Genomic DNA, 7,369 nt, shown 5'->3' on the forward strand with positions numbered 1-7,369 from the left:
TGCTGCTGCTGCCTCTTTGTTCTGGAGGTGCCTCTCTCTCCCCCCGCGGTTGCTGGGCGGGGGCTGGGCCGGGCCGGGGGGAGCAGCGAGCGGCCTGCTGCCGGCGCGGGGCTGACTCAGCGCCCGCGCCCTGCCAGCCAGACTCGGGGCGCGCGGCACGGACTGGCGGCGGGGCGAGCGCTGCTCCGGACCGGCCGCGCCTCGGGCTCGCCAAGTTGCAGCTCCTCCGGCCGCGCTCCTGCCCCCGGGGGTCCCCGCGGCGCGGAACAAGGGGCCCGGCCGCGGACGCGCGCTTGTGGAAAGGAGCTCCGGGCGAGGCAGCGGGAGGGCCAGGGTCCCCTGGGTGCAGCCGCGTGGCCCCAGCCCGGCTACCGCCCTCGGCGCGCGCCCCTCCCCGGCCCCGCGGCGCCTTCACACGAGACGCCTCAGCCGAGCTTGCCAGCCTCTCTCGCGGGAGAGGAGGAAAGGGAGCCGGAGGACCCTCGGCGGGCATTTTAAAAACTTGTTCGGGCCACGCTCGCGCTCCGGAAAGTGGCAGCGCTCTAGAAACGCTTCAGCTTCTTGAAGAGCCGAGCCTGTTCCCGCATGAGCCATTCACACGTGCACCCACCAGGGCCCTTATTGGGCATGAGCGCGAAGGGATTCTGCTCCTGCCCAACCTTGGAAAAGGGCAAAGGGCCGCAGCTTTCAGGGGCTTTTTAAAGGGGGGAGGAATGAAAGGGTGGCCGGGCTGGGCCACTCCAGCCGTCCAGGAGGGGCTCAAGTGATTAAACTTCATGCACGACAGAATAGTAGCATCATATGGGGGGGAAAGATGTAACCTGGCCACTATAATATTACTTTGTTGTGTCTGAAATTTTTGAGGGTTGGAAGAGCATCCATTCAATTACAGTCTCTCTCCCCCCCCACCTGCAGATTAAAGTGGTACCGTCCAATCACACCTTGACCATCTCAGTGTCAAGTGGACTGGATGGGCCTTTGGGCCAATCCAGCAGACTCTTCTTGGGTTTTTATACTAGGTTAGGGCAGTGTTTCTAACCAGGCATATGCGCCCTTTCCCAATGGGGGGGGGAGCGTGGCTGTTTCCAAAAATACATACAGTGTAAGTGAAAAATGAAGAAAAATTCAGAAGTTTTGCTCGGAAGAGAAGATTGTGTGTTACATGATCTGCACATCACCATGCGCATAGCCCGGATTTACCCCCAGCTACGCCCACGCACAGCGTCATAGGTCCACCGTAGTTCAGTGTTATCTCATAAAATAAGTGCCTGGCGTGCTCTGGTCCATGGGGGTCACAACTCAACGACTGAACAACAACAAACAGTACAGGAGTTCGTCACACATTCTGCAGTTAAATCAGTTGCATCTTGATTTGTGCTGCTCTGTGGGGCTTGCCAGTGAGTAGGAGCGTGAGGAAGGTTCTTGTCATCTGGAAACACTGCAAAGAATATGACCTTTCCCCTCAGATCTATGGAATGCACACTCAACACGCTCAGTTTTATCAAGGAAAATGATTTTTGTTTTTGTATTCTTGGAGAAGTGCCACACTCACCAGTTCTCCCACCCCACACCCCACCAAGCACTTATAGAAGAGATGGGGAAAGCAGCAGAGGGGAAGATAGGAGAGGCAGAACTTCTACTACCGTATTTTTCGCTCTATACGACGCACCAGACCACAAGACCGCACCTAGTTTTTGGAGGAGGAAAACAAGAAAAAAAATATTCTGAATCTCAGAAGCCAGAACAGCAAGAGGGATCCCTGCGCAGCAAAAGCAGTGATCCCTCTTGCTGTTCTGGCTTCTGGGACAGCTGCGCAGCCTGCATTCACTCCACAAGACGCACACACATTTCCCCTTACTTTTTGGGAGGGAAAAATGAGTCTTATAGAGCAAAAAATACGGTAATTCCTTACTCCCTTTTGCCTTGCTCACTAAAGTCCCCATATGGGACAGCTGCCTATTCCTGCCCTGTCCTCAGGGTCCCTTCCAACTATGATTCTATGAACCCTGGCATTTCATTGTTTCCTCTTAAAGCATTTTTATACCCATGTCCCCCATACCCATATCAGAATGGCTGGCTCCATCTTTGCCCACATCCTGAGAGCTACTAGTTGACCACCTTGTTCTCCTTACAAAGCTGCAATTCCCAGAGTTCCCTCGGGACAGCTAAACCACTGTGGGAATTATAGCTCAGCGAGGGAAGCACGGGTCTCTTAACAACTCTCATCACCCTTATCCCAGAGAAATCAAGCCTCATGAGGAATGGTTGAGGGAGTTGGGAATGTTAGCCTTGAAAATGGGAGACTGAGGCGATAGGACAGCTGCCTTCAAATATATAAAGGGCCGTCTCACAGAAGATGGAATAAGCATGTTTTTGCCTGCTCCAGAGGGGAGAGGACCCAAACCAATGGATTTAAATCATAGGAAAATAGATTCTGACCCAGGCTTCCTCAACCTCGGCCCTCCAGATATTTTTTGGCCTACAACTCCCATGATCCCTAGCTAGCAGGACCAGTGGTCAGGGATGATGGGAATTGTAGTCTCAAAACATCTGGAGGGCCGAGGTTGAGGAAGCCTGTTCTGACCCAGTGGTACCTCGGGGTAAGTACTTAATTCGTTCCGGAGGTCCGTTCTTAACCTGAAACTGTTCTTAACATAAAGCACCACTTCAGCTAATGGGGCCTCCCGCTGCCACCACACCACCACTGTGCAATTTCTGTTCTCATCCTGAAGCAAAGTTCTTAACCCGAGGTACTATTTATGGGTTAGCGGAGTCTGTAACCTGAAGCGTCTGTAACTTGAAGCATCTGTAACCCGAGGTACCACTGTACTGGGATGTGGTGGACTCCCTACTGGAGGTTTTTAAGCAGAGCTTAGATGGCCATATGTCAGGGGTGCTTTAGCTATGATTCTTGCATGCAGGGGGTTGGACACTCAAGAGTCCTTTCCAACTAGTGGCATAGCGTGTGTGGTGGTGCCTGGGGCAGGAGGGTGGCTGTGCACCCAGGGGGGGCACTCACCCAGGGGGCAGGGGGCAGAGAATGAAGGGGGAATGAAGCCCATGCCCAGCCCACACCGCCGTCGACCCCCTGCCAGGCGAGGCTGTGCTGCACCTCCTCAGACAGCCCTGCAGCATCGCAAAGCAGGGCACGGCTGGCAGAGCAGCATGAGTGCGCTACTTGGGAGCATGCCTGTTGCGCTTGCCAAGGGCTGCAGGTGGACAGCGGCACTGCAGCATGCGGCTGGCAGGGTGGCAAGGAATAAAATTCACCCACCCCCCGAAAAATGTGCCTGGGGCAACCGCCCCTCTGGCCTCCCCACACGACGCTACTGCATCCAATTCTGCAATTCTATGATTCCTGGGGGGAAGCCATGTCTGTTAAAAGTGTTTTGATAGTGTTTTCAATGTCTGGTGTGGATGTAGTCCTAGTCTTACCCAAACAGGTCCCTCCAGAGCTGTCCATGAGTCTGTTCCTTCCTTTTTAACATACTGTATAAAGCATGTATAAAGGGACACAGGTGGTGCTGTGGTCTAAACCACAGAGCTTCTTGGGCTTGCCAATCAGAAGGTCGGCGATTCAAATCCCCGTGACGGGGTGAGCTCCCGTTGCTCAGTCCCTGCTCCTGCCAACCTAGCAGTTCAAAAGCACATCAAAGTGCAAGTAGATAAATAGGTACCACTCCAGCGGGAAGGTAAACGGCGTTTCCGTGCGCTACTCTGGTTTCACCAGTGTCGTGCTGGCCACATGACGTGGAAAAACTGTCTGCAGACTAACGCCGGCTCCCTCGGCCTGAAAGCAAGATGTGCGCCGCAACCCCAGAGTCATTTGCGACTGGACTTAACTGTCAGGGGTCCTTTACCTTTACCTTTATAAAGCAAAAGTCACCAGCAACAAAACCAATGCCACCTGGATGCCCTTTCAGTGCTTTCAGCTCTTTGGTCAGCTTTCCCATCAAGGCATTAGGTCGGACACACCTTTGGAGCTTGCACCTCTAATGTAATATTTGCTGATTCCCCCTTAATTCGTATGCTATAACTTGACAGTTGACAGGCTGCCAACAATAAAACACTTCAGTTCTTTATGCATCAATTACACATTTTTTTAGTGTTGATGTTTTTATTGGGATTTTTATTTTATTTTTTTATTATTCACTTTGGGATGTTTTGTGGGAAGTGATTCTTAATTCATTAAACAAATAGTATGCATAGCAGCCTCCAGACTGTAAAAATAAAATTTATGTTAAATGTTAAAAAATGTTAATGTTAAAATGTTCAATGTTAAAAAAGCAGACAGCTTCTCCTGGCCTGAAGACCAACTCCTCTGAGCATGAGCCTCCTTACTTCAGATTAACCATGTGGACAGCAGTCAACCAAAAAATATTTAACTTATCACACCGATCTGGGTAGGAAAAAACATTTGACTCCAAGAGATCTCCCAGCCCAGCAGCGCTTCACTCCCATGCTGGGACAGAGCCGTGTTCTTCCAGAGTCCGTCAGGCTCTGGAGCTGAAACACTTAATTAAACTCTAGTGTCAGGAAAGCGAGTTTGAAATAAAGCACCACCTAGTGTGCAGCCACAGCTTTGAACTTTTAAAATGCATTTACCAGACCAGTGAAACTCCTCCAAATTCAAATAGTTATTTCCCCAGCAAAGCGATTTTAGAGTCAGTCTATGTACATACTTCATCGCCAAAACCAAGAGGCAGATTTTTAAAAGGCATTTTTCCTTCACTGGCATCTTATTACAGAGTGCTGTAAACTTGTCGTGTTCTGCAGGGCTCTGTGCTATCTTTTTGGCTAAATTAGGAAGGTACTTCATTGTCTCCCAAGGCAGATAAGTGCCAACAACAACAATGAATACTTTAGACTCAGCTGGCCATCAACACTTATTTGCTGTTTATTTGTTACATTTCTATCCCACCTTTCCCCTGAAGCATTCAAGGTGGCAAACGTAGCTCTCCTCCTCCCCATTTCATCCTCACCACAACCCTGTGAGGTAGGCTAGGCTGAGAGCGCGTTACTAGCCCAAGGTCACCCAGTGAGCTTCATGACTGGGTGGGGGTTTGAACCCTGGTCTCCCCAGTCCTAGTCTAACACACCAACCACTACACCACACTCACACATGCTTGTGCCTTAGCCTGCACCATTTGCTTTCCAACTGCGCAGACAAAAACTGGCGAGCAGCCATCACTGTGACATCAGGTGATTGGCATGTGGGGAGTCCCACCCACCTGTCAAACTTGGCTTGGTATATTTGTTGGGGGGGGGCTGGGAGAAAGAGAGAGGAACAGAGGGGGAAAGGAAGAGCAAGAAGGTTCTACTCCTGTTGGCAGGATCCAGTTCTCACCCCTGCTTTAGAGAACAGGCTGCACACTCAAAGCCATTGGGCCAGAAAGCAGGGAACTGTTTCAGCGTCAGTCAAAAGTGTTATTTATAAGTCAGAACTGCTGGATGCACATGACATGAGCGGCTAGAGGAGAAACAAAAGGAAATACCTGGCTGGTTAGCAGCCCTTCGGAGACAGCAGTGGGGAAATGGCAGAGGAGGACTCCTTTGGATCAGACCAAAGGCCCATCAAGCCCAGTTTTGTTTCCACAGCCACCAACCTTTGGCAAGTGCATGAACGAGATCGGTGTGCCTGGTCACCCTCCCTGCACATGGTCCTCAGGAACAGGTTTTCAGAGGCATCCACCTCTGAACTTGGAGGGAGCATATTGTTGCATGCACCCCAATCTCAAAGTGGCAAGAGATTTCAGGGTCAATTCTCTCAGATCTTGCAACCCCACAATCCGTTTAACATTAGAGTAAGATCAGGGACTGACAAGGGAATTGAGGTGGGGGGCTCCCCAAGGCTTTTGCAAGCCGCCTTCCTCTCCTCTTTTAAGCTCCCAATCACAGCTGGGAAAGAGAGACTCCCTGTCTGAAACCCCAAGAGCTGCTGCCAGTCTGTTGTTGTTGTTTTGTCGTGTCCAACTCTTCGTGACGCCCTGGACCAGAGCACGCCAGGCACTCCTGTCTTCCACTGCCTCCCGCAGTTTGGTCAAACACATGGATCACTGCCTTGCCGTGGCGAAGGGGCTTGAAGAACTCAGAGAAGCTATGAACTACGCCGAGCAGGGCACCCAAGATGAACAGGTCATAGTGGAGAGTTTTGACCAAACGTGATCCACCTGGAGGAGGAACCGGCAAGCCACTCCAGTATCCCTGCCAAGAAAACTCCATGGACAAAGACAACAGGCTGCCAGTCAGGGTAGACAATAATGAGCTAGACGGACCAGTGGTCCGATTCAGTGTAAGGCAGCTTTCTATGTTGCTGTCCAAACTTAGATTTTGCAAGCCCACATCCAGGTGCGTATGGGGGGGGGGGCTATGAGCAAAATCCACTCTTACTCAAGACAGAAACCACTGCCTTTTTCCAATGCAAAGAGCGTTTGTTGCTATCACTTTCCTATGCCTCATAGTAACTACAGAAACACCATTACAACTAGGGAGGGCCTTAGTTCAATAATACTTGCTCTGCATGCAGAAGGTTCAAATCCAAGCACCCACAGGCGGGACTGGGAAAGACCCCTTGTCAGAAACTCTGAAGGGTCACTGCTAGTCTGTGTAGGCAACACTGAGCTGGGTGGACCAAGGATCTGACGCATGGGACTGCACCCAATGTACTTGTTCCATTAGCACAAAGATTTGTGCTTGTGCAACAAAAGTCCCCCTCTCTCCTGCCCCTGTGTGTGCCCCAAACCCTCCCTAAAATCGGCTCCAGAGGATTGGAGTGAACCCCAGAACAGATCAGGGGGGTGCAAAGTGGAGGAGTTCCATCACACGAGCGCTAATAGAACAGGTTACTTAACACCACACTGGATGCAACCCAGAAAAAGATACCTGTCTGTGTATATGTATATAATTAACCTCAGAGGTCTGAAGGAGAATTGCAGCTGGGGGTGTGGGGAATTTCTCAGCACATTCCCTGCTGCCTATCAGCTGTAGGGAGGGAGCAGGCCTTCAAGTGCCCCTCTGTACACAAACTCCAGAAGTTTGAAGGAAAAGGGGGCCGTTGAAGGCTTTTCTCTCCCCTTCCCTTCAGAGATCGGGAGTCTCCTGCCCATCCCCACTCTCTCTCCCCCGCCCCAGCCTCTGCTGCCCCAAATCCACACTACCCTTTCACTCTCTGCCCAGCCAGTCTGTCCTCACAGTGTATTTTGCAGAAGCAAGAAACTGGTGGCCACGTGAACTGCAGCAGGACAACTTTTCCCTTACAAAAATATTAAATACCATGAGATATAATATGAAATGAAAGGGTGCTTTTCAAGTCCTGCCCTCCACTACCAGCAGAACAAGAACTGAGACCATCAGAAGAGCTTGCTGGATC

This window comes from Podarcis vaucheri (assembly GCF_965113315.1).
Source record: "Podarcis vaucheri genome assembly, chromosome: 7".
In the NCBI taxonomy this organism is placed as follows: Eukaryota; Metazoa; Chordata; class Lepidosauria; order Squamata; family Lacertidae; genus Podarcis; species Podarcis vaucheri.